Consider the following 24,756-nt stretch of genomic DNA (forward strand, 5'->3'; position numbering starts at 1 on the left):
TGCTCGCCGCGGGCGGACGTCGGTACTCGATTCCGACCGTTCCTTCCGATTCTTCGCCGACCTGTGCTATAGAGACACTTTTACACCTGCCTTTGTACGTTAACCCTTATGACTGTAGTCAACCCTGTGTACAGTGAATCAGTGTGATGGAATGCCAAAGTACTTCCAGTGAAAAGAAATGTTGACTAGAGATGCTTATCGGCACAACCTATAATGAACACCAGTGGAACAGTTGTGAATTTTAACAATTATTAAGGTAGGTTGCTATTTTGATTTTGATTATAATTAGATCGTAAATAATCTTAAGATATTGATGTTACACACGTGGAGGTAGATTGAAGGTTTTTTTCAGTTGTTATCGGTGTGGTTCGCATTAACGATACACTCGAATATTTTGGTTTTGTCTAGATAGTTACCTACCAAATTTCTAAATATCTATATGTCTGTACAGATTAGGAGAGAATTTAATTCACAAAGTAATTGTTTTAATAACAATAGTGTTTGTTTGGTTTTAATGAAATTGGAAATGCGTAGTACTTATTGCCAGCATAGAAGTGAATATTCCGTGAATTTTAACGGGAGGGTATAAATCGCAGGCCGTTGCTAGGGTAAACAGAAGCTATGTTCAGTTCAACCAACCCAGCGATTTGCCATGTTATACACGAAGCAGTGGGTGTATTGTCTTATTATGTACCTATAATTTTGTATAAGTACATGATATGCAATAAGCCGTGGTGGCCTAGCGGTTTGACCTATCGCCTCTCAAACAGAGGGTCTTGGGTTCAAACCCCGGCTCGCACCTCTGAGTTTTTCCAAATTCATGTGCGGGATTACATTTGAAATTTACCACGAGCTTTGCGGTGAAGGAAAACATCGTGAGGAAACCTGTACAAACCTGCGAAGCAATTCAATGGTGCGTGTGAAGTTCCCAATCCGCACTGGGCCCGCGTGGGAACTATAGCCCAAGCCCTCTTGTTCTGAGAGGAGGCCTGTGCCCAGCAGTGGGACGTATATAGGCTGGGATGATGCAATAAAACAAAGTAAGAAAATCAATGCAGATGTTACACTCAAAATAATGAAAACCTTTGCGTGTTCATGTGCACACAGACCATGTTCATTTCGATTGAATCATTTTCACTGAAAATTTCAACTGTATAAATTTTACTGCCACTGCCAAGTTCAAATACTCTCAGATATAACTGGTATATAAACAGGCCATGAAGCAAAGTCATCTTGCTTGTGGTCAGAAGTAAACGACTTAGGTCATAAAATATCAATTATGAGTTAAATCCAAACTTTTTGATAGATCGTTATATTCGGATGCGACTAAATTTAGGTATATTGATTTTAAACATATATTTTTATTTAAACCTACTTAAAATGTGTCTGTCTATGTATTTAAGCATTATTATTATACATTACAAATAATTACAATAAATATATGACTACAAACTTGAAAGAATTATTCGGTACCTAATTAGTTATTTAATGTATTAATCGCGATACTTTTAGACAATTTGTTATATAATTGGCACAACGTTAAAATTTAACGTTAAAATTTTAAATAGATCCTTATTAACTTTGGTCATGACCATTATAAGGCGTTTGAAAAGTTTGGTTTTAGCTCGTAATTTATTTTGTGACTTCAAAGTCGTTTATTTCTGTCCACAAATATTCTGTCCATAATGTTAATACCTATGTATACCGTTATACGGAGTATTTGAACTTGGCAGTGACAGAAAAAATTGTATAATTACAAAAGTTCACAGTAGGTAGGTACAGTGGAAATTAGTCAATTAAAATGAACATGACCTCTGAGGCTTTTATTATTTTGAGCGTACCTACTATTATCTACACCGATGTTCTCACTTTGTTTTCTCGCATATCATGTACATCGATAGGTAGGAACTAAGTACTCTAGTTTCGTGGTCGGCAGTTGGGCTACGAAACAATACTAAGAATAAGAGTAACCTATCTAACTAACCTAGTTTTTGTTGGAATGTTCCTAACAGTTTTTGAAATATTAAGAAAAACTATACAGTTGTATTTAATTATGGTTACAAACAACGTACTTACGAGTATAAACATTGTATGTAAAACAAAATCGTAGGTAGGTAACGGAAGACATACATTCAGTTGATAGTGTAATTGTTCCGAAAATAAAACAAGTATTTTATAACAATTTTCTAAAATTATATTCCATACATACATGCAACGTCTTATAAGCATAGTGCTTTTCATCATTCCAAACGTTACATAAAGTGAAAGATATCATCCGTAGTTCCTAAAAACGTAAATAATAATTACGCCAAAATTGCTACCTACCTTGAGTAATTTAAGAAGTAATAGTTAGAAAGATTACTTTCTGAGATAAAGACCTACGAGTATTACTGTTCATACTTTTGTTCTCTTACGTCTATCTTGCCTTTGAGAAGACTTTATCTCTTGATCCGAAATAACAATGTCCCTCATTGATAAATATGTCACGATTATGTTGATAGGATCAATTTTTGAGACAAAACGATCACTATAGTGGATTTTTACTCAATGGGAAAAATAGAGCCGATTATTTATTGTAGGTAAGTATTATGTTATCTTTAACTGGTTTAAGAGTACCTACCTCTAACTTTACTGACAGCCTGACAGGCCGCCCGACAACGCATATTCAACTAGGTATATTTTGAGGATCTAAGATGTGCACTGAAAAAAGATTTTCAGAGCTGACTAGCCATTTTTTTATTCTTCCACGGGAGCGAATACGATATAAGCTTAGTTTATTGATTAACGAATCAATAAACTTACTTAAATCAATAGACTTATTTGATAGGGAAGATGATATTCCAAAAATTTATAAATATTTGGTAGAATTTGATTCTTCAAGTTTCGATGATCTACATTGTCATCAGGTCTTCAACGCGTTGTTAATTCAGGGGTAGTTCTTATTTTTAACACCCGACGCAAAAAGAGGGGTGTTATAAGTTTGACCACTACGTGTGTCTGTCTGTCTGTCTATGGCACCGTAGCTCTTAAATGGGTGGACCGATTTCGATGTGGTTTTTATTATTGGAAAGTGGGTTTTCTAGCGATGGTTCTTAGACATGTTTCATCAAAATCGGTTGAGCCATTTTTGAAATATTGAACTTTGAAGTGACAAAGTCGGGGGATTTCCAACTTTCGTTGGTTAGCTTATATTAATGTCGACTTACATAGCTTAGTAGCTCGCTAATTACAATCTCAAACCTAGAATTTTCTGAATTGAAACATTTTATTTTTATGTTAACAGCATTAAACAAGGTATGATACGTTAAATTACGTACCTACGAGAAACGAGAAACATCGATACGCAGGACCTTCGCAGGTTCTCTTTGGTTTTTAGATTGCACAGTCTTGTTACACGTGTAAGCAATAAACGTAAGGTAATTTCACTCCAAGATATAGAAAAATATAGAAAATTCAACTCAAATATTTAGCTTACCTACATCTTACATTTATTGTTTACTAGTGCTTACCTGCGGCTTCGCACGCGTAAACCACGAGATCCAATATTTAAACAAATGTATAAATAAAATAATAAATATCATGGGACATTTGACACCAATTGCCCTAGTCTCAAACTAAGCAAAGCTTGTACTATGGATACTAACTAGGCAACGGATAAACATAGATACCTATATAGATAAATACATATTAAACATCCAAAATCCGAGAACAAACATTCGTACTTTTCATACAAATATCTGCCCCGGTCGGGAATCGAACCCGGGACCTCAAGCTTCGTAGTCAGGTTTTCTAACCACTTGGCCACCCGGTCGTCATTTGAATGAAAATTCCGGATTTCACCCGCGCTATATTTCATGTTTCTAATCTTAGCGGTTGAGATTTTAAGATTTTATCCCGATCCCGTGGGAATATCGGAATTAAAAGTTGCCTATGTGTTATTCCAGATGTCCACCTGTACACGTACCAAAATTCATACAAATCCGATCAGCTGTTTTAGCTTGAAGGAGTAACAAACACACAACATAATCACAATCTTTTGCATTTATGATATTAGTGGGATTTGGCTTTGGCTATGAAACGCTGCTATCAGATGTTTCCTCTTCCACAGGATAATGACAGTTAGGCAGTAGTTAAGTAGAAACAAGAAAACCAGTCTCGCATCCTGCCTGGCCGACCCTCTCATTTCAAGTACGCTGTTTACTGCATTTCTCACAGTAGGTATTAATATGGGTCTTCATTTATTTTGCAGTACATTTTTCTTCTATTTTATTATCTTTAAATATAGACCTACTCGTAATATTTACAGGCAATTTTTTTACATGGTAGATAGAAAAGTTAATGACGGCCAATCTAGATTTTTAATAAGTCCTATTTAAGGTGTCCATACTTTCAGATGGAGTAAATTAAGAAATTAAGTGAGTGTATTAATTATATTATTTTTCTTAACTGAGCTAGAAACACTCATTTTGAACACACACAAAAACATTCTGTATAAGCGCCTTAAACGACCTTCTGTGAAACTTTAAGTATTGTGTGTGGTATAATAAAATGGGTAAAATCAGTGATACATGGGAGCGTGTGAACGACTCGAGAAACTACTGCAACGACCGTCTTGTTCTCGGCTGTCTACTCACTTTCCATCCATTCATGGAGTTTCCAGGTTTTTTTCTATCGATTTCTTTCGGGCCTTTCTATGCCTGATTGCGACGTATAGGTACTTATTTAATTATTTCTTGATTTTACTTCAAGTCTTTCAATGATTTCTCATAGTAACTGAAGCTACGCGGTGAACATTTAATCATTATTAATAGGTAATTGACATGTTCATTTAGTATTGCATCTAAGCTCAGCGACTGTAATGTTAAATTGAATTTCGCGGAGTGAAAGTTTCTGCACGCTATTGGAAGTCTGCTATAGTTTATAAATCGTTTTAGTGTATCCCATAGGTATTTGTTTGCATGTTTTGATGATTAGGGTCGTATTCTCGTGTAAAATTGCAAATAGCGGAGGAGCCGCCCGCCGCCGGCCGCCACGGCAGGTGCAAGATGTGTCCGATTGCGCAAGCGCAAGATGCGGTATCCACTTCGTTTTCTATTACAAAAGCTTAGTTTCTACTTATAGCTGGGAACTGCAATATGGGGTAAACTGCTCATTGTTGTGGTCTTTGCGAGGTATCACCACGATAGTTATGACTTTACCACGTTATGCACCGAAGGCAGAAATTCGTTTGGCCGAATATCACTTGACTAACAACTGGTAGCATGGTGTACGGTTGTGTCACTCTGAAGATGAGCTCTGGTTGAGTTCGAAACGCGTCAGTGTAGTGTGGTGGTGGTGATAGATGGGTTTGTGTGATTTGTGTTTGTTCTTACAGTGTGGAGGTGGAGGAACTGCATGAACACGCATATTTTGCATAAGCTTAGCTATCGTAAGGTCGCGGGTGAGCAAGGAAATTATTTTAGTTCATTGATATGGACCTCCGCAAAGTAACGCCTGATTCGATGAATTATTATATAGCAGAATATCATAATGACACAAAACGTTTGGAAAATTTATCATTTGTCAAATCTTTCACTTGGTGAAAAAACTATTAAACGAATAACGTTTCGTCAGTGTAACAGTTCCCTTTTCATACACAAGCCAACTTTTTACTTAAAGTAAGTAAGAGTTACACACCATTTTTAGGGTTCCGGAGCCAAAATGGCAAAAACGGAACCCTTATAGTGTCGCCATGTCTGTCTGTCTATCCGTCCGCGGCTTTGCTCAGGGACTATCAATGTTAGAAAGCTGTAATTTTGCACGGATATATATGTAAACTATGCCGACAAAATGGTACATTTTTTTTTTATGTAGGCTGTAATATGTCCCACTGCTGGGCAAAAGCCTTCCCTTTCTTTCGCCACTCTTCCCTATCATGAGCATGAACCTGCCAATCGAGCTGAAAAGCGCTCAGGTCGTCCCGCCATCTCCTCTTGGGTCTGCCTCTGCTCCTTTGACCATCCTTCGGAACCCATTAGGTAACAACCAAAACCAATACCACCATATATATGACCAATAGCGTGAAACGTAGAGTTACAGTAGATCGGCAAGATATACACAGTACGTCGACGAGTATATCTACTTGGGCCATGTAGCAATCCTTCGAAAACAGGCAGTCGAGAGAAATCGATAGGCGTATCGATAATGCCTGGAAGAGCTTCTGGTCCATGAAGACGCTAATGAAGGGCAACCTTCCTCTGTCACTTAAGCGCAAACTCGTCGACATGTGAATTCTTCCCATTTTAACCTACGGCGCCCAAACTTGGTCATTGACTGAAGCTCAAAAGTCCAAGCTCAAGGTTTTTCAACGAGCAATGGAGCGCAGTATTCTGGGTGTTCGAAGAACTGATCGAATCAAAAACACGGCACTGCGCTCCAAAACCCGTATAACCTATGTGGGTGTCAAGACCGCTAAGCTGAAGTGGGACTGGGCTGGACATGTCTGCCGCATGCATCCAGACCGATGGTCACGATAATGGTACAATAAAAAATATTTTTTTTTAGGGTACCTCCCATAGACGAGAGAGATATATGTTGAAGCATTTTCAAAATAAATTGCTACTTAAATGTTTAGATGTCAATTTTCTGGATTTATGTGACTTTGTACGACTAACCTATAACATCTCGAAAATACAACCTGAGACATGGATGGACAGAGAAACCAGAAAAAGAGACCAGCGCTGGGAATCGAACCCAGGTCCTTAGCATTCCGTGCTGCGTGCCATACCCCTACAACCACTAGACAGGAGCACAGACACGAATTTCTCCTATGCACACATATCTCAGGTTGCTTATTTCTACTTCGCTACTTAAGCAGCAGCACTACTACTACTACTACTTTTGTCTGTACTCCTGTCCAGTAAAATAAAGTTTATTTCTATTTCTATTAGTGGTAGTGTAGGGGTATGGCACGCAGCACGGATTGCTGAGGACCTGGGTTCGATTCCCAGCGCTGGTATCTTTTTCTGTTTTTTTCTGTGCATCCATGTCTCAGTTTGTATTTTCGATATGGTTTTATGTTTTACGAGATGAGCGTAAAAGTACAAAATTTGGAGTTGAAATAAAAAATACAAAAATACTCCAAATAACCAATCATAACCTATAACACTGAAAAAGAAGTTCTTGAGTAAGTAGCTGCATTGGTAGCTGTTCAGAATTTGACGTTGGAATTTATCTAATAAGTCGCACAAGCAACAGCTTCAGTTGACACAACAAAGTAATTACAAAAGGTAAGGGTGAGTGGCACTGGCATATTTTGTTGGTTGCTAACAAACCTGCCGGGCCAGGTGGCCGCCGGCCAGGCGTTAGGCACAGGTCAGGCATTCTAGGATAAGTTAGTATCTATGAATAGTATCAGACACGGGCAGGCATGCGGCCGGCCGGCCGCGGCCCGAGGTCGGTGTCAGTTAATTGGCGAGGAGTCGACCGGGCCGGTTTATCCACCGGTTGTTGTTTTACGGCATACATTTGTTATCTCGTAGCTCGCTTCGTTCGATGGCTTGGTTCGATAGATACACCAAAGAATTCGAATATCTAGGTAGGTACGAAACTAATGCAAATGTTCAAATATTGTCTACTTGACCCTAAATGGAAAGCTATTATAAATTTTACACGCATTCTAATAGTGGCTTTCAAACAAGTCTGTTATCGTTTCGTATTGGATCGATAGTATGTTTAACGGTTGCATTGCAGTGGTAATATTTCTGGCTTCAGTATAGGGGAATGATGTAATCAAATCCCTTGATACGTGCGTGGTACCAGGCTTCCCGGGTTTAACCGGAAATTAAATATCCCTGAGCTCCCTACAATAAACAGTCACCCTAAGTTTTGGCTTTGTTCCTTAGCAATATTGAACTATTTTATCGAAGTGATATGCAACTAAAGCCAATTGATCTGCCTCAGCACCAGCCAGCAGGAGTGGACCTATAGTCATCAACCTCACTTACGCACTTTATATTGGGCTTCAATCACTCCTGCTGGCTCGTGCTGAGGCACCGACCGACTTCAGACTGGTAGAAAAATATTTTCATGGTTTTTTTGTAGTCGGTTCAATTTTTTGTTATAAAATTTTTGAACAACATCCTCGTAGTTTCTTATCTCCAAGTATTATCTTGAGAAAAGCGACAAAAAACCTTAAGCGTTTCCTCGAACAGCGAAAACAGGTTTTTTTATTGCCTCAAACTGGCCGACACAGGATTAGAACAATATCACAAAGAATGAGTTTTAGCAGTTTTAGTCGACGGTTTGACCGAGGCCATTGCTCTCGACTAGACTGAGGAAAAAAACAGGGGAACAGTTGTTAGTCGGGCCGCGGGATTCATGGTTGAGCGCCCCCGCCACCTGCGCCCGCGACCGGCGTTAGGTATGCCACCCGCGCCAGCGCTGCTTCAATATCGCACTTTAACTTCTATATTATTATTATTATATAACTCGGCTCTATTCTAATCCATCCCTGATTTAAAACTTTCAGTACCTAGCCGGGATAGGTGATTTATCAAGTTCAATCTTTTCGTGCTTCTGCAAATTGAAACAAAATTACAAACTTCTGTTAAGTACCCGGATCCAATTGAAGTGTTGATCTCGTGGATTCGTGCAGTGATGACCTCACTAATCTATGACACCTCTAGGCCGTCATCAACACAAAGAACAATAGAGCCGTTCATCTGTTTTAAAATCTAGTTCAATGCGGCCATTTTTCATCAGTTATGCAAACCCAGAACCTCCGATCTGTTGTACTGTAGATTCTTCAACCAGATTTAAAATTACTATTTCTCAGGTCACGTTTCTGGAATAGGGAATGCTAGTGCTGAACTTACGTATTAGGCATTACGCAATAAACATTGTGTTAGAAGGCTACTTTTATAACTACAAACAAGTTTATTACTTTCACTTCCATTGAGTACCTACATACTTCAAATCTATTTATATATGCATACTTACATCTGAGTAATGTGGCAAAATTATGGTTAATTCCATTATCGATTTAATTGCACTGCGGTATCTTTTGCGGCTAACCGGTATTTATTTACGTAACGAGTATAGAATGGGAAAGGTTTAAGCGGTCATCAGTCTTTGCGCGTTTTCGTTCCGCGTCCAAGTTAATTGTGGCTAATTCAGTGTTTAGCAACGTGTCAATGAGATGGTGTGAGTTACGGTATGCATTAGTAGCGAAGCAAGTCGTACCGGGAGGCTGAGCAGGCGCAGTGCGAGGTCATTGTACTCAGCCCGAGGAGGCTGCACTATTGCCCTGCCCGCCCCACCCCTTGCCCCGACCTGCCATCCTTGCACCTTTGACAAACGACAGAGAAAATGGCACAAACTGGCTTTGTCGGGATTTTGTGCTGCAATTATACCGTATTATCCTTGAAGGTAACCAAATATTTTTTCGTGTTCTTATTTATTACTAGTTAGTAGTTATCCACTATAGTTACCTACTACTACAGAATTTGTCAAGCTTCATGTAATTTTAACAGACTTCAAAAAAGGAGGTTATGAATTCGATTGATGTTTTTTATTGAAAATAATCTCAGTTGCTCGTATCAAATACCTTAACATTTAGAACGACCTTTAGAAGGTAGGTACGCCTTTGCCTCCTAGTATTAGTAGATGGAACCTTATAATGTCAAGGGAAATAACGAATAACGCGTCTCTAAAGATTTCATACCAATGTATATTATAAACTACAAAATAAATAACACAACAAACAACATTTTTTTTTTCAGCAAAATAGATTACGAAATGAAAAAATATCGATTGAATGTCGTTGAATCTGATTCAAGGATGGTTATATAGTACCTACTATACCTATGTAGGTAGGTTTGACACTGCTAAACTGAGCTTAGTACTTGGCTGAGTTCTTTTTACAGCTAAGTAAGTAGTCGCTGTTTCTTGTATCGGAAATTATAACTTTTGAACAAGTAAAGTTTGAAAATGTCAGATTTTAGCTCTACATTAAATGAATATTACGGTACTTGGATATCCAAAAGTAACCGTTGGTTTTAGATGTATTTTAGCCCGGAAACCACAAGTTGTTGGCACAGTCAGTATTTTATCAATAGCATTAGCGGCACGTGAACAGTTTAATAGTCAGCCATTTCCTCGGCTTCTTGTTTTAGGTTAATCCGGATAAATACATTCAATTCATTAAAGACAGCGATAGTTTTAGCATGTAACATTATACTCGTATACCTAAATTCCACGTGCAGTCAATTGGCAAATTATTTTTTATTATATTTTCTTTTCGATAGGATTGAGAAGTTTAGAAGGTACTTACCTAGTATTGCGTAATTATTATGTGGGTATTAGTAGTATTATTAGCTTACTCGGATTTTTAATATTACTTCCTACGAATTTAAATGCGAAAGTTTGTAAGTCTGTTTGTTTGTTACTTCATCACGCCTAAACCACTGAGCCGATTTAGATGAAATTTGGTATACAGATAGCTTGAATCTAAGCTAGTATTAAATAAACTTTAAAAGCAAAACTTAAAGTAACTAAATATATTATAAAAAATATTAGTTAAGTCACACCTGGCCGAGATTTGAACCTTTGGTTTTTAATGATTAATGGCTAGCTCTTGATATTGACAAAAGAAAAACCACCTACAACTATACGAGTATATTTGGCTTCAATCACTTCTGCTGGCTCGTGCTGAGGCACCGACTTCACCCTGGTTGAAAAGTATTTTCATGGTTTTTTTGTAGTCGGTTCTATTTTCTTTTTGGTTGAATTTTGGTTTACAAATAGATGTGTAGCTTGTCGTTCTAAAGTGCTCAGGAGTATATTCAACATTGATATCTACCTAACAAAAAAAGCAAAGTGTTTTAAATAGTGTGTGAATAAAATATTTTTCATTATCTTTTACTCCAATACGACTACCTTTCCTTGTGATTTAAACTTCATAGCTCATAAATTAAAACTTAAACACTGTTTTTGTACCTACTGCACCCTGAAAATTTTACGGGAATTTTGACTGGTAAATGGAAAGTCTTATTTTCAACGCAGCGGAAAATAAATAGGTAAGTATGTTTATATGGACAGCCTTAACCATTGTTTATTTATTTAATATCAGAAAATCAGCAATAACACTAACTTAAACTACAAAGTAGATACAGTTAACTGCAAAAATATGCACCTATTCGAAGCTTTTTGAAAATATGTTGCCGCAGTCGTATTTTTTACGTTGGAATAAAATTCTGTGTAGGGTTAAATATTTAAGTCCATATTTTTCACTCGACTGTCAATTAAAAAAGTTTCGAAGATGCTGGCAGCGTTTTCTCTTTGAACAGCTAAGCCAATTCTTTGCCCGAGGAAGCCGACAGCCCTTCGGTGCCTTGTGATGTGACGTCTACTAACCTCTATGTAAAGCTTCAATGCAGTTGAACTCCACGGACCAAAAGTTTCGACACTGAACGAGACAAAGTCGTATTCGGTGCTAACTAGAGCTTTAATAGCAGGAGAGGCGAAAAGTCAGCTACACCGATCGTAGAAGGGAAGACACACGATACCTATGATAATAGATATTCCATTCCTCCTATTACCTATACTAGTTGTGTGTCGTGACGTGACCTATAGATTCCCTTAAACTTAATCCGTATGTGTTTTCCAGAGCAAGAATGTATGCTGCGTCGACGGCATCGACGACGTCGGGCTCCCGCGCGACGGCTGGCGACCGGCGCGTGCGCGTGTTGCGGCTGCTGCGCCCGCGCCGCGCCTCGCCCGCCTTCGGCTTCTCCCTGCGCGGCGGCCGCGAGTACGCCACGGGATTCTTCGTCTCTAAAGTGGAATTTAACTCCGAAGCACATCTTCAAGGGTTGAAGGTAAGGAGATATAAGTAGGATCAATCATGCGCAAGCGTACCTAATTGAGCGCGTCAATAGGTCGGTAATACAGTATTGGACTTTTTCTTTTATTTTATAAATTAAGACTTGACAATTACATCGTGTGATATCGTACAGAAAAAAAAAACTACTTATTTACATATACTTACTTAAATTAGATAGAGAAACAGAAATAAATAATAATGTGTGACAAAAAGCTTTTAAGAGAGAGACAGATGTATTATAGATTTTTCGAAAATCGGTATAATTTCGATTCGTTATATTTTTTATAATTTCGGTTAGTCATAATATCGAACGTTAATTAGACCCACGATTTTTTTTTTTGTTAAATCTCAGAATTTAAATCCAACTGTTTGATGACCGCCAATGGTTTGCTAGTGCGAACCTGCATGCAATGTATTACTATAGGTAATGATACATATTTAATAATACAAATTTAATTATTAGTAGGTAGCTTTGTTCAGTTTGGGACTTAGATCAATCAATTGGTGTAAATAATCACAAGTCATGATAGCTTCAACTTATTATATCATGTTACTTATTTACTGCATAACCTTTTAACAATTATATGGTGCTTAATATTGCACAGGATAGGGACAATGCTGATATCGCATGTGAAATCTACTCATAATGTGTTATGTGGATACAGCTAGCAAAAAGCATGCGGCAGAATTATGTACATACCTACTATATAATGTAGGCACTTTTTTGCATCACCACAATGACTCTCAATTAGTAGTTTCAAATGCATCATTACATTAATTGAATTGCCATTTTCTAATAATATTTTTCCCATCAGCTTCGCTTGTGGTTATTGTCTTCAAAAATCTATAAAAAGTTTTTGTACCTACGGTCATTGAGCAATGTAGCCATTATGTCATTGTTTGATTTTTGTGTTTGCTAGGTACAGTTGCATGGGCAAAGGGAGAGATTAAGTCTGTTGACGCTTTTTCTAGTTTCGCTGGTTCCCACGAGCCCTGCGCGGAGCCTCAAGCCTGCGAACACCTGCGCCTCGCAATTAGTTCACTGGCCCGCATGTTACGACCTATTCTACTATACACAATTACCCACATCCGAGGCTGCTTGTCGCAAGACACATTCCATTCTTTTCGCGCTCACGTAACTGACGTAGTTTCCTTAGGCAGCGCTCAATCTACAATGAAATAGGTACCTGCTTGAGCGGCGTTGTCATCATCTAGGTCAAATACTTCGTTAGGTTGATTGTGAAGCTGAGCTGTGAATTGCGAGTCATCGGTGATTTATGAGGTAACCGGATTGTGTCTGGAGCGGCTGTTTGCCTTAAGTGATTATTTAGTTAATGATCAAGTTAAACGTCAAAACAAATTGCATTGTATGTTACTACTGCAAGGTCATTTGTTGCGTTTTGTGCTAGATACCTACGTTACTTATTTAATAAGTTTATAATAGTTAATGAATCAAGCTTTGTTCTAAGTTACGTTTATTCCAGTTGGGCAATCAATAAAACTATTAATCCATACTATACTAATGTTATAAATGCGAAAGTGTGTTTGTATGTTTGTGTGTGTTGTCCGTCTTTCACGCCGTAACAGAGCGACGGATCGACGTGATTTTTGGCATAGAGATAGTTTATGGGCCCGAGAGTGACATACGAGTAGGCTGCTTTTCATCCGGAAAACTGCACAGTTCCCGAGGGAACAGCGCGCGATAACCGAATACCACGCGGGCGGAGCCGCGGGAAAAAGCTAGTAATTTATAAGCCAAGGAAGTTATGTGTATTCAGATACGGGTAATATGTTATGTATGTTAATTTGATTGTTTGCAATTAAAAAAGGTTTTTATGAATATCCGCGCAAGGATTCAGGAACTCTACGGATATTAAATTATTAAATAGATACTTTTGAGCCATATATCCTTCTTCCCTCAGCTCATTAAACCAGAGTTAACCAGACTTGTGAGTATTTTTTACGTAATTTAATTTGCATATTTTATACATATCAGTCAGTATACCTGCATGCTATTATTTTGAAAAAGACAGCAGCAACACCTAACTTTCTTAGTGAAATTGTGAGCCAAAAGATTTACGAGTGAATTGTTACTTATTCCGACCGTATAATAGTCGCGGATAGGCCAAGTAATTAGACACTTTTAGTGTATAATCCGCAAAATTCTCAGCTACACTGAATTTTCACACGATTACTTCCTTAACAAAGAGTTACGAAAAATCCACGAGTACATCCGTTGTTATTTCAACGACACAATAGTGTTTTGAGACAATCGCACAGAATCCTGAGAAATGAACATGTCTACAGTTCGGGCAAACTGTATCTGTTTTCGACTCTGCGTCAACGACAAGTTCAATGGAAAGCTACACGCGTGGCAGAATCATAGTCTGTGACGAATTACTAAATGGCATTGTAGTGCCTAACCGAACCATATAACTCATAATATTTACGTACCAGAAGGTAATTTTTTTAACCATAACTGTGAAAAATTGTGTAGAATTTGAAATAATATTAGTACTTAATAGAAAATTGCAGCCCTACTTTTTACCTATGCAAAAATTAAATTTAACTGATAATTTTGTAGTAATACAAGAATTTTCTCTGATTTCGATTATTATTTTCGAGTGATGTGATTTAATAATCGTTCCAGCTACTTTGCAATACGTTTAAAGTAAAGAGGAGGCTTCTTAACACAATCAGTACTTATTTCAAACAGGAAGAGAAACTCGAAGACGAATAGTTATGATAATTTAAGTGACAGTATCTGAAAGCCTCTAATCAATCGGGGAGGTATGCTAACGGCAGGAAGACGCAAAGTATTGCAATTATATGGCAATTAAGAAGTAACCCGTGTTCCCGTGAGGCGGACCTATACGCGTCCGGTGCGTGACTCATTCAATTACCTCTTCTATGCGATCGGAGACTTTCTATGCCGCGCAGCCTCGCGTGCACACTTTTTCAGCTAATGCTTATTGTGTAACATGCGCTAAAATGGAAAAGAGCTAATACCGTCCTCCGTTCAGTCAACAAGCTCATTTTAGGTGCTTACTAACGTCCAATCAGTTGTACAATTTCGATAGTGTAATGATTTTGTTACTAAATGTTGTACCTATTGGGATTGTTAAATGCTTCATGGTTATGATATCAAACTTTAACTAATTGCAGTAATTGAGTTATTTTCTAATTATACACAATAATCGATGATATAAAGGATGCGATGTTCATATTTTTCATTGCATACAACAAGTTATATAGGTAGGTACCTCGGGGTCTATATTGACTCCCATAAAGTTAAACTTTCGATTTGGTTTATCCTTTATCCATACCGTTGTTTGTCATCTGGTCATAAACGTTGCTCGTCATGTTGTCTTTGGTCATAATTTTAATAGCGACATCTGTTGTCCGGGTGAACGGTAATTTCAATAGTCATAATTTTCTTTCGCTCCCTTTCATTAGTCATATCTATTGAATTTCATACCGTTATTGGTCATAACATTTAATGTCGTGATTGTATCAAAAGGTAGAAATTCAAAAGGCATTCAAAAGGCAACGCTTATTAATTTATTCTATTTTTTAATTATAGGAAAAAATAATTTAAATCGTTATTTAACAACTGTACATAAAATAACATAAAACACATGAAATTAACAGTTAAAAAGAAATAAAAAACCGGCCAAGAGCGTGTCAGACACGCCCAAAATAGGGTTGCGTAACCATTACGAAAAAATTTAGTAAAAATTTAGTAAAATTTTGTAATACATTATTCAGTATTTTATACGGAATCTTCCAAGTTTAGGTATGTTTTATACCTTGGCTACTATTTACTCATAAACTACTAATAATTCTCAAGCAAACTTAGCCGTTATAGTTTTCCTTGAAAGTTTGATATACTTACTACCACCCTGAATTTTTTCAAATTTTTCCACCCACCGGTTTAGATTTTAGAGGGGGGGACGCTCGATTTTATTGAAAATTTGCACTTTAAAGTTGAATATTTCGCAAAAAAAATCACTGAATTGAAAAATCGTCTTAGCAAACCCCTAATGGTTTTGAAAGACCTATCCAACGATACTACACACTATAGGGTTGAATGAGAAAAAAAAATCATCCCCACTTTAGGTCTATGGGAGGTACCCTAAAAATTTTTTTTTTTAATTTTTATTTGTACTATTTTGTCGGCATAGTTTACTTTTATATCCGTGCAAAATTACAGATTTCTAGCATTGATAGTCCCTGAGCAAAGCCGCGGACGGACACAGACAGACAGACGGACAGACATGGCGAAACTATAAGGGTTCCGTTTTTGCCATTTTGGCTCCGGAACCCTAAAAAAACGCTTATTAATCAGAGCTATCGAATTTCATACCATTATTGGCCATAACATTAATGTGGTGACGTGCTTTTCGCATCCACCGCGCGATCCTGCGAATATTTTTATTTTTTTATTTTTTCCGCCCTGGAATATTTTTTTGTACCGTAATAGGTTGGTCTCGTAGTATCTAGTGGTAATAAAAAATTGTGTTACTACCTTGTAAAATTCTACTTACACAGTAATTGAAGTTTATTTACTTACCATCTCGTTGAGGCTTTCGTGAGTATCGTCAATGAAAGGCATGCTCCACTGAATTAGGCTGCACACCTAACAGATACATGCGACGAAGAATCCACCAATAGCACTAAACTACAGTCTGTTCAATATAGGAATGGACAGAAGGAAAATAGGCTTTTTATAATGCACGCTTTAGGAAGTCATTTTAATAAATTTCATTATTTTAGTATACGGTCCAAACTTAATTCTAATTATAATATCGAAGACGTCAATATTAGTTTCAATTATTCATTAACTAACTGCTGCCCGCGACTCCGTTCAAGTAGAATTCGTTTATTGCTATCCCGCGAAAACTATGCAATGTTCGGAGATAAAAACTATTCTATGTCCTTCCCCGGGACTTTTACTATGTGTAAACCGAATTCCACCTAAATCGGTTCAGCGGTTAAGACATGAAGTGGTAGGTAACAAAAAACATACAGACTTACAAACTTTCGCAATTATAATTAATATTATTGAGATTAACTTTACTATTTTTCATATTATAATTTAAAAACAATAAAAAAGCTTTTCCTATTTTGTTATTAACAGAAACATCTTCCTAAAAAATACCTAAAGAGGCAGAGGTAAAGAACATTCTGCAAGAAACGGGACGTTTATAATATTGTTAACTCAAGAAATATTCTATACATTATTAATATTAATCGAATTGATATGATGTAGCAAATTACGGGTTAATATTGTGCTATTTTGTAAGTTCATTTCATTAATCTAGTTACTTACAAAGTAAATAAAATTATGACTTCATCTTATTACTTCTTTTATTCATCATCATCATCATCATTATTAGGTACGACTTCACAAATAATGTTTAGAACCCCTGCTTCTGTGACCTTCTAGAGTCCAATGTTATCCTGAATAGACTATAGGGTACATAAGAAAATAATGTTAGTGGTTTTCTTCGCACGTCGATCCGCTTCCTCGTAGATATCGTGTGAATGCGCATTATTGAGGAGCAAAGGACCTAAAATGAATTGTTGAGAGATGGACATGGCCGTAGTCAATTTCACAGTCATAGAACTCTCAATTTCTCGTACATCGGTTAGGTCAGTTAAATAAGTATGTATGTCTGTGATCGTACCTTATCTGATAAATAACTGTTCTGTGTGTGATGAGTGCGTCATGATTGTTTTAGCAAGTGCTTGAACGAATGCAATAAACTACAGGTTCCATAAAAACACATTTTATCGCAGAATGAGTCACGCCGCGACGTCGACGGTTGATTGTTAGCTTGAAACAATCACATGTGTGCTCAGCTGATAGATGAAAGTTTTACACGTTCAGTATACATTAAAGCGAACATATCTACCATAACGAAACCGAACGAAATTAATTAAACTCAGCTGTCATGTTATCTCATGGGATGAAGTGCAATCGATCATGTCGTACACCTATTAAAGAGTTAAGATCGTATCGGAGAATATTATCATACCCCTACCTGTATCTTCGCCTTGCCTATAATTACTCTGTGAAACCTCTGCGTCTAATTAACTTTTTATCCAATTGTAACCCTTCTTTCTCTGAAAGACATTATACATTTAGGATACGTACACTTAAAGTAAAAAACGCGTTTCATGTTAAGTAAATAAGGAGTGAAATTTACTTGTCGAGTCACGGTGAATTTTAACGTTGACTCGATGATTATTTTGGCATGCGTATAAATATGGCGGCTTCTTTTAAAATCATATGCATCGCAAAATTACTATTACGTGAATGTTATAATGAAAGTAAATTTCGAGGGCCAGGCGACGGCGAGTCTGGTGGTCCTCGGGTATCTCGCAAAAAAAGTCGAATTTTAACGAAAGTCCAATCGAAAGTTGTCCGATATGTGGGGCACGAGGCGACCTGTCCGGCTTCTTTTGCCGCCGGCCGCGACGAACGTGAAGAAAGTGCTGTTCGTCACAGACAACGCCGCTCCGCGACGCGTGCGCAACATGCGTACGCAATGACGTCACTTTTTTAAAACAATTAATTGATTCAGGCTTACTATGCGGAGGTCCATATCATTAAACTAAGCTCTTACCTTGCTCCTTCGCTACCAAGGCACTGCGTCTGTACGATACGTATGGGTTTTGGTGCACCAAACCCACCTAGTCTTTCAAATCTACTCTACTATAAACGCTTTCCGTGAATCAAGTAAAATCAAAGATATCCCGAATAGATAAGGTTTGGTTTTAATGTAAACATCAACCTTCAACAATTGCAATTTCGCAAGCGGCAACTAGAAGTACTGGAGTGAAACCGACCGGTCTGTGGAAAGAAATTAATGACTGGTAGTTGGTAGGTACCTATTATAATCCCTTCGAGAAAACATCAACTTGTCGATTTCTGACGGCCAAGGAAAGTAGGCCACGCTATGCATGTTGTTTTTCATAGGAATGACGCGCAAAATGAAGTCGTACCTACCTATGAATTTAACGACGATTTATGTGTCGAATGAATACTTGGTTTAATAGCAATTATATTTTGGAACTTTCTTATTCCTTTTGTGTTGGATAACTAAGTGTGTAATACGTTTTTTTTCGCTGGTGAGAGTTAAATAATTTTAGAAATGTCTTACTCGCGGTGTCTCAAAATCTTTGCGATTTAAACTTGAATTATGTGAATAAATTTTTCACTTAGCTCCATCTACCTACGTTGAGCCGCGTGGAGTGCGAACTGCCGCCGTGTTGCAACACTAGCCCAGCTAATAACTTTATGCTCCATTGTTATTTCGACATCTGAGAAATACATAATTTATATTATTGTAATGCAACGGGGGGTCGTTGAGCATTTACTTTTCCGACTTCCATGACTTATTGTTTCAAGGAATGCGGTTTCGATAATAGAAAAGATCAGTTACAATTGTTTTTAATAAATACTTAATATAAATAAGCTCTAAGAACAAATAGTAGTAATCTGCATTTAGCTCAGTTAATAGCGTAGGTAGTATTATTTATCATCGGTTGTAACTATATGTTGAATTTTTAAGCAAGTTTACAGAAGGATGAATTTCTGTTAAATTGTTTTTTTAAACGATTGTTAGCAATTTTGTAATTTCAGAGTTTGGATTCTCATTAATGAAACACAGAAGCTCAAGAAAAATGTGGTATTTCGTACCACGTTAAATGATCAAATTTAACTAACTATATTCTCTCATTATTGTGTTAATTACAGGTTGGTGACCAGTTGGTTAGCGTCAACGGATACCGTGTCGATGATGCAGTGCACGGCGAGCTGGTGCATTACCTCGCGTCGCAGTCACGCCTCAAGCTCAAAGTCAGACGTGAGTCTATAACTTTACCGTCAGGAAAGCCATCCTCTAATAGAAGCAAGGACCCTCAAAAGCTACTTATAGTGATCGCATAACATCACGTATAAAAGTAGTCCATCAAATCAAATCTACATGCGTAGTAAACATCATGACATAAATAACATTGTGTATAAATATGCTCTTAAAATAAAATCAACCTGTATATTAATTTGCTTCATATTATGAACATGACATGAGTGTTTTTCGATTATATACAGCGTTTGAACGTTCGTCGTTATATTTCCGCAGCATTTCTTGGCACTAAACGACACGGGCCTGTTTCTGAGTTGATTTCAGTTCATGGGGAATCCATTGAGAGCAGAACTTCCTGACTTTTAAATAATCTTGCAAAATCTGTTTTATTTGACTTATACCAATCCCTAATGTCCATGAATTTCGTCATGGTGACTCGTCGGTTTTATTCTACTAGTCGCCTGATAGCAGCCACGTTTTCTTCAGTGCCCGTGGTAGACGGCCGACCTTCACGAGAAATGTCATAGAGAGAAACCCGGCCTTTCTCAATTTCCTTTCTCAATTTATTCCGTCGTCTTACAGTGCTCAAATGTGGTGCTTCATGCCAAAAGCATTTTGAAGGCGAGCACTACAGTCTTGCGCAGAAAGAGAACTTTAAAAAATCGTAAAAAATCATTGTTCCATAGACTTTACGCGTCAATTCCATTTTTAGTGCAAATTTGTCACTTTAAACCGTCAGAAAAAACAAATTATGATCAATTCCTTGCCAACTATTATTTAATCCCATAAACAATGAGCTAAATTTTTTAAAATGACAAAGTTCTAAATTCAAATGTTAACGAGTGGCCAGGAGTGCAAAACTTTAAATGTGGCCTAAGTAATGATAGTTGGGAGTTGGACTGTCTGCTGATCAGCCCGATTGAACTGCTAAAGCGATGATTCAGTTCATCTCTTTCTTCATTATGCGAGTTCTCCATATTTGTTTTAGGTCGAGATGTATGCCAGGGTATTTTGCCGAGTCACTATGGGGCAGTATGTCATCTCCAAGTTTTACTGGTGCACAATCTTCTCTGGGCAAAGAAAATGTCACATGAGTTGATTTACTGGAGCTTGCTTTGATGCGCCATCTTCTCATCCAGTCGTCTATTTGTTTAGATGTTGTTGTAAAACTTCTGAGGCCTTATTTGGGTCCTTATTAGTTATTACTGTGTAACGCTGCTGTATCATCAGTTCATCAGCTAATGTCGCAGTGAGTACGCCGTCTGTCGATGGCAGGTCAGTTGTGAACAATAAATACAGCGCTGATCCAAAACTGCAGCCTTCACATCATAAAACTTTGAGTGTGCATTATTTTAACTCTAAAAATAATGATAATAAATTTTGACTCTAAAAATTCTTTGTTCTATGTAGGATTTTAGAAGCATATAATATGTTACGTGGTAATTTTTCTTTTACTTTGAATAGTAGTCCCTGATGCTAGACGTTATCAAAAGCATGTTGGTCGTCGAGAAAGACGGAAAAGCAATATTCTTTACTTTCCAATGACCTCTCTGATTTTATTGGCTACTCTATGTAGGTACCTACTCTATGGTAGAGTGTCCACTTTAAATCCAAACTGGTGGTGTGGTATTATTTGAGTAAAGAAATCCGTTTATTCTTCGTAAGGAAATTTTTTCAAAGACTGCTTTGTAATTTTCTATTTCCTCTCTTGTGCATCGTCTTATTGAATAAAGATTTTTTTTTTAATCGAAAAAACTGGTTGAGTTAGTTAAATCCGGTCAATAAAATTAGTTTTTGTTTAAAGCGGAACCTAAAAGCAACCAATATTTGGACGTAAGCGGGTGGCACCGACCGTCGCGTCACGTTTCGAAACCAAAGACGTGATTCAGTAAATTCACCAGCGTCGCGGAAGGTGCATTTTGCCACTATCGTTTGTTATTTAGAATTCGGAAATCAAGACGTTGTTATCGGTAAAAATATTGTGGTAGGATTGTATTGTAGTATTTAAGTAGTAAATTATGTACCGCACTATCTATAGTTATAGGTTGTAGGTATACCGGTCAATGTCTGTACATTAAAAATATTTGAGAAAAAGCAAATGTAGAACCCAATATGTAGAACGATAGAGCGCAATATTTATGTGTTTGTATGTGCATTTGTTCGCGCTAATCTCGGGAACAGATTAAACCGGGTACCTATTTGCAGTTTTCACTGATACGAGTATGTTGTGATTTTCTTGGATAGAATACTTACTTCCAGCTGAAAACTCAGTAGCTATTATTGCACAACTAATAGGAAAAAATCTGAAAATCGTAACTTTTTATGTCTATCTATCTAGATAGGTCAGTAACCATAACCTGAACTGCATAGGTACATTTTGCTTAGGAGAGGCGCTATGCTAACACTGGGATATTCATAAATTCCTAAAAAAATGTACGGAACCTCCTATGCACGAGTCCCGCTCGCATTGGGCCGGTTTTTTTATTAATGTAAAGATTAACTTGTCGACATGTTTTTTTTTGTCTTTACTTTGTGTGATAATTTTCACACCCTTGCATTTGTTAATAAAACTATATAAAACTTCAATTTCAACATTGCGTTCACCTTGCCACCCATTGATTGATAATCAAAGTAAACATTTACCAACACATAGCTTTTTGCAGCTACGATAGATAGAGATATCGATCATACATCGTTAGCCGCTGCTAATGATAAATGTGTCCATGTAAATGGTATTAATCGTTTCGCAATTGACACCCAACTCTATTATTTTTGTAACAATGAACCCACAAATACCAATATGCTAATTAATCAAAATTTCACAGATGTTACGACATCACTTGCTACGGAGGCGGGTGTGATTGTGGCACCGATTTTTGTTTGTGAATTAATCGTGAAAGTGCGTGGGTAAATGCTGCTTCGTTGCCGGTATCTGTCAAAGATATTACGCAAATTTCCAGTTACGCCTAAAGTCCAAAGCTCAAGACAATATTCCTAAATTTTGTTGTTTTTTACTCTCGTACGGATACAGATACTTACAGCCTTATTCATAAAAAGTTAGAGCCTCCTTGAAGGCTCCTTGAAGGCCCGATGCTAAAAAACATGATTCATAAACGTCTGTTAGCGCTAATCAGTTGATCAAGGCTCTGCTAAAGTTAGAGGACCGTAGACCCTCCTTTATCTCTCTGCTAAGTCACAAAATGGCCGCCACAAGTTTGAACAGCTGATTTTGACTAGAGCAAAAAACCATAGGTACCGAAGATATTTATAGTGAGCAGGCTACGCAGATATAAAAAAAAAACAGGAAAATTTATTTTCAGGAATTTGTATTTAAAAATCCTCTAAATTAGCAACAATAATTAACAATAAATATGAAAATAAAATAAGGATGATAACATAATTATGGCTTTTTGCACAACATAAACATGCGGATCGGAAATGGCGGGAAAACAAAAAACATCTCGCTTTTATTTTTTTTCTGTAATTTGCTGTCACTGCTGTCAATTTTTTTTTTTAATTATCGATTAGGCCATTTTTTGTCTTTGATTTGTCAAGGTGGCCAACATAACGCGTCTAATCCGTCTATCAGCAGCTCAACAACTAGCAGACTGCTAGCAAGCGTTTATGAATCATACTTCTTGATAACCATCTAACAAGCTTAATCAGTCTGCTAAGTAACAGACCGATCAAACCTCAATAAGGATTTTTTATGATAAGGCTGTTAGTCTTTATTTAATTAAAATCCAGGAATTGAGTTGGTTGGTTAGAACTTATTTAATTAATAGGGACTTAATTACTCCGAAATTCTAATAGGTACGAGTATGACTATCAGCAAGGTATAATTAAGTGAGGGCATTCTCTATTTATACTATAAATCACTAATAATCTCTGTTTCTTTGTTTCAGATGTTGGCATGGTACCAATAAAAGAGTAAGTGGAAATAATTTTACAAGTTGTTTAAATAGAAGACAGCTTGTTTTTAGGGTTCCGTAGTCAACTAGGATAACCCTTATAGTTTCGCCATGTCTGTCGTCTGTCTGTCGTCTGTCCGCGGTTAGCTCAGAGACCGTTAGTAGTAGAAAGCTGTAATTTGACATGAATATACATATCAGTCACGCGACAAAGTGGTACAATAAAAAAAAGTAATCATTTTTTTTAGGTACCTTCCATAGACGTAAAGTGGGGGTGATTTTTTTTCTCGACTAACCCTATATTGTGCGGTATCGTTGGATAATTTTTCTATTCAATGATCTGTTTGCGAAATATTCAACTTTAAAGTGCAAATTTTCATTGAAATCGAGCCCCCACCCCCCCCCCCCCCCCCCTCTAAAATCTAAGCTGTTGGGTGGAAAAAGTTGAAAAAATTCAGAATGGTAGTAAATATATCAAATTTACAAGAAAAAATATAGCGGTTAAATTTTTTGAGAATTATTAGTAAGTAGTTTAAGAGTAAATAGCAGCTTTAATTCACTACACAATACGAAATCCTTAGAAAAATATTATTTGATTTTTTCGTAATGGCTAGGACCCTATCCTGGGGTGCAGACATGCTCTTGACCGGTTTTTCTTTCCTAGAGCAGTACCACTACCATGAGTTTACAGTGACCGTACTCAATAGCAACGGCGTAAATATGGTATTAGACTATTTTGTATATGTTTTATAAGTTAAAACTACACAATGCTTGTTATCGAAAGAGAAACAATTTTTAAGCTACCTTTACAAATAACAAAGTTATGAGGGTTTGAAATTCAAGATTAGACAGAGAAAACATACTGGCATGTGACGTCACACGCAAGTAGCGCCATACTTGCTGCATAGAGAAAGCGTTAGAGAAAGAGACAGGTATATAGATTTTTCAAAAACTTACTATAAATGCAATTTTCAACCGATTTAAGTTTTCTCTTCGCTAAACACTGTCTGTATATCTATATTTCATAATAATATTAAGATATGGCAAATTCAGGAGTTGACAAATACCGTATTATTTGTAGAGGCGCTGTACAATTCTCCATACAAAT

At 37.1% G+C, this 24,756-nt stretch overlaps 1 pseudogene; it reads left to right on the forward strand.

Annotated features, from left to right (window-relative positions):
• LOC141443001 (uncharacterized) overlaps positions 1-24,756 on the forward strand; it is a 50,306-nt pseudogene continuing 25,550 nt past the window's right edge.

Source organism: Choristoneura fumiferana, chromosome 2, assembly GCF_025370935.1.
Source record: "Choristoneura fumiferana chromosome 2, NRCan_CFum_1, whole genome shotgun sequence".
In the NCBI taxonomy this organism is placed as follows: Eukaryota; Metazoa; Arthropoda; class Insecta; order Lepidoptera; family Tortricidae; genus Choristoneura; species Choristoneura fumiferana.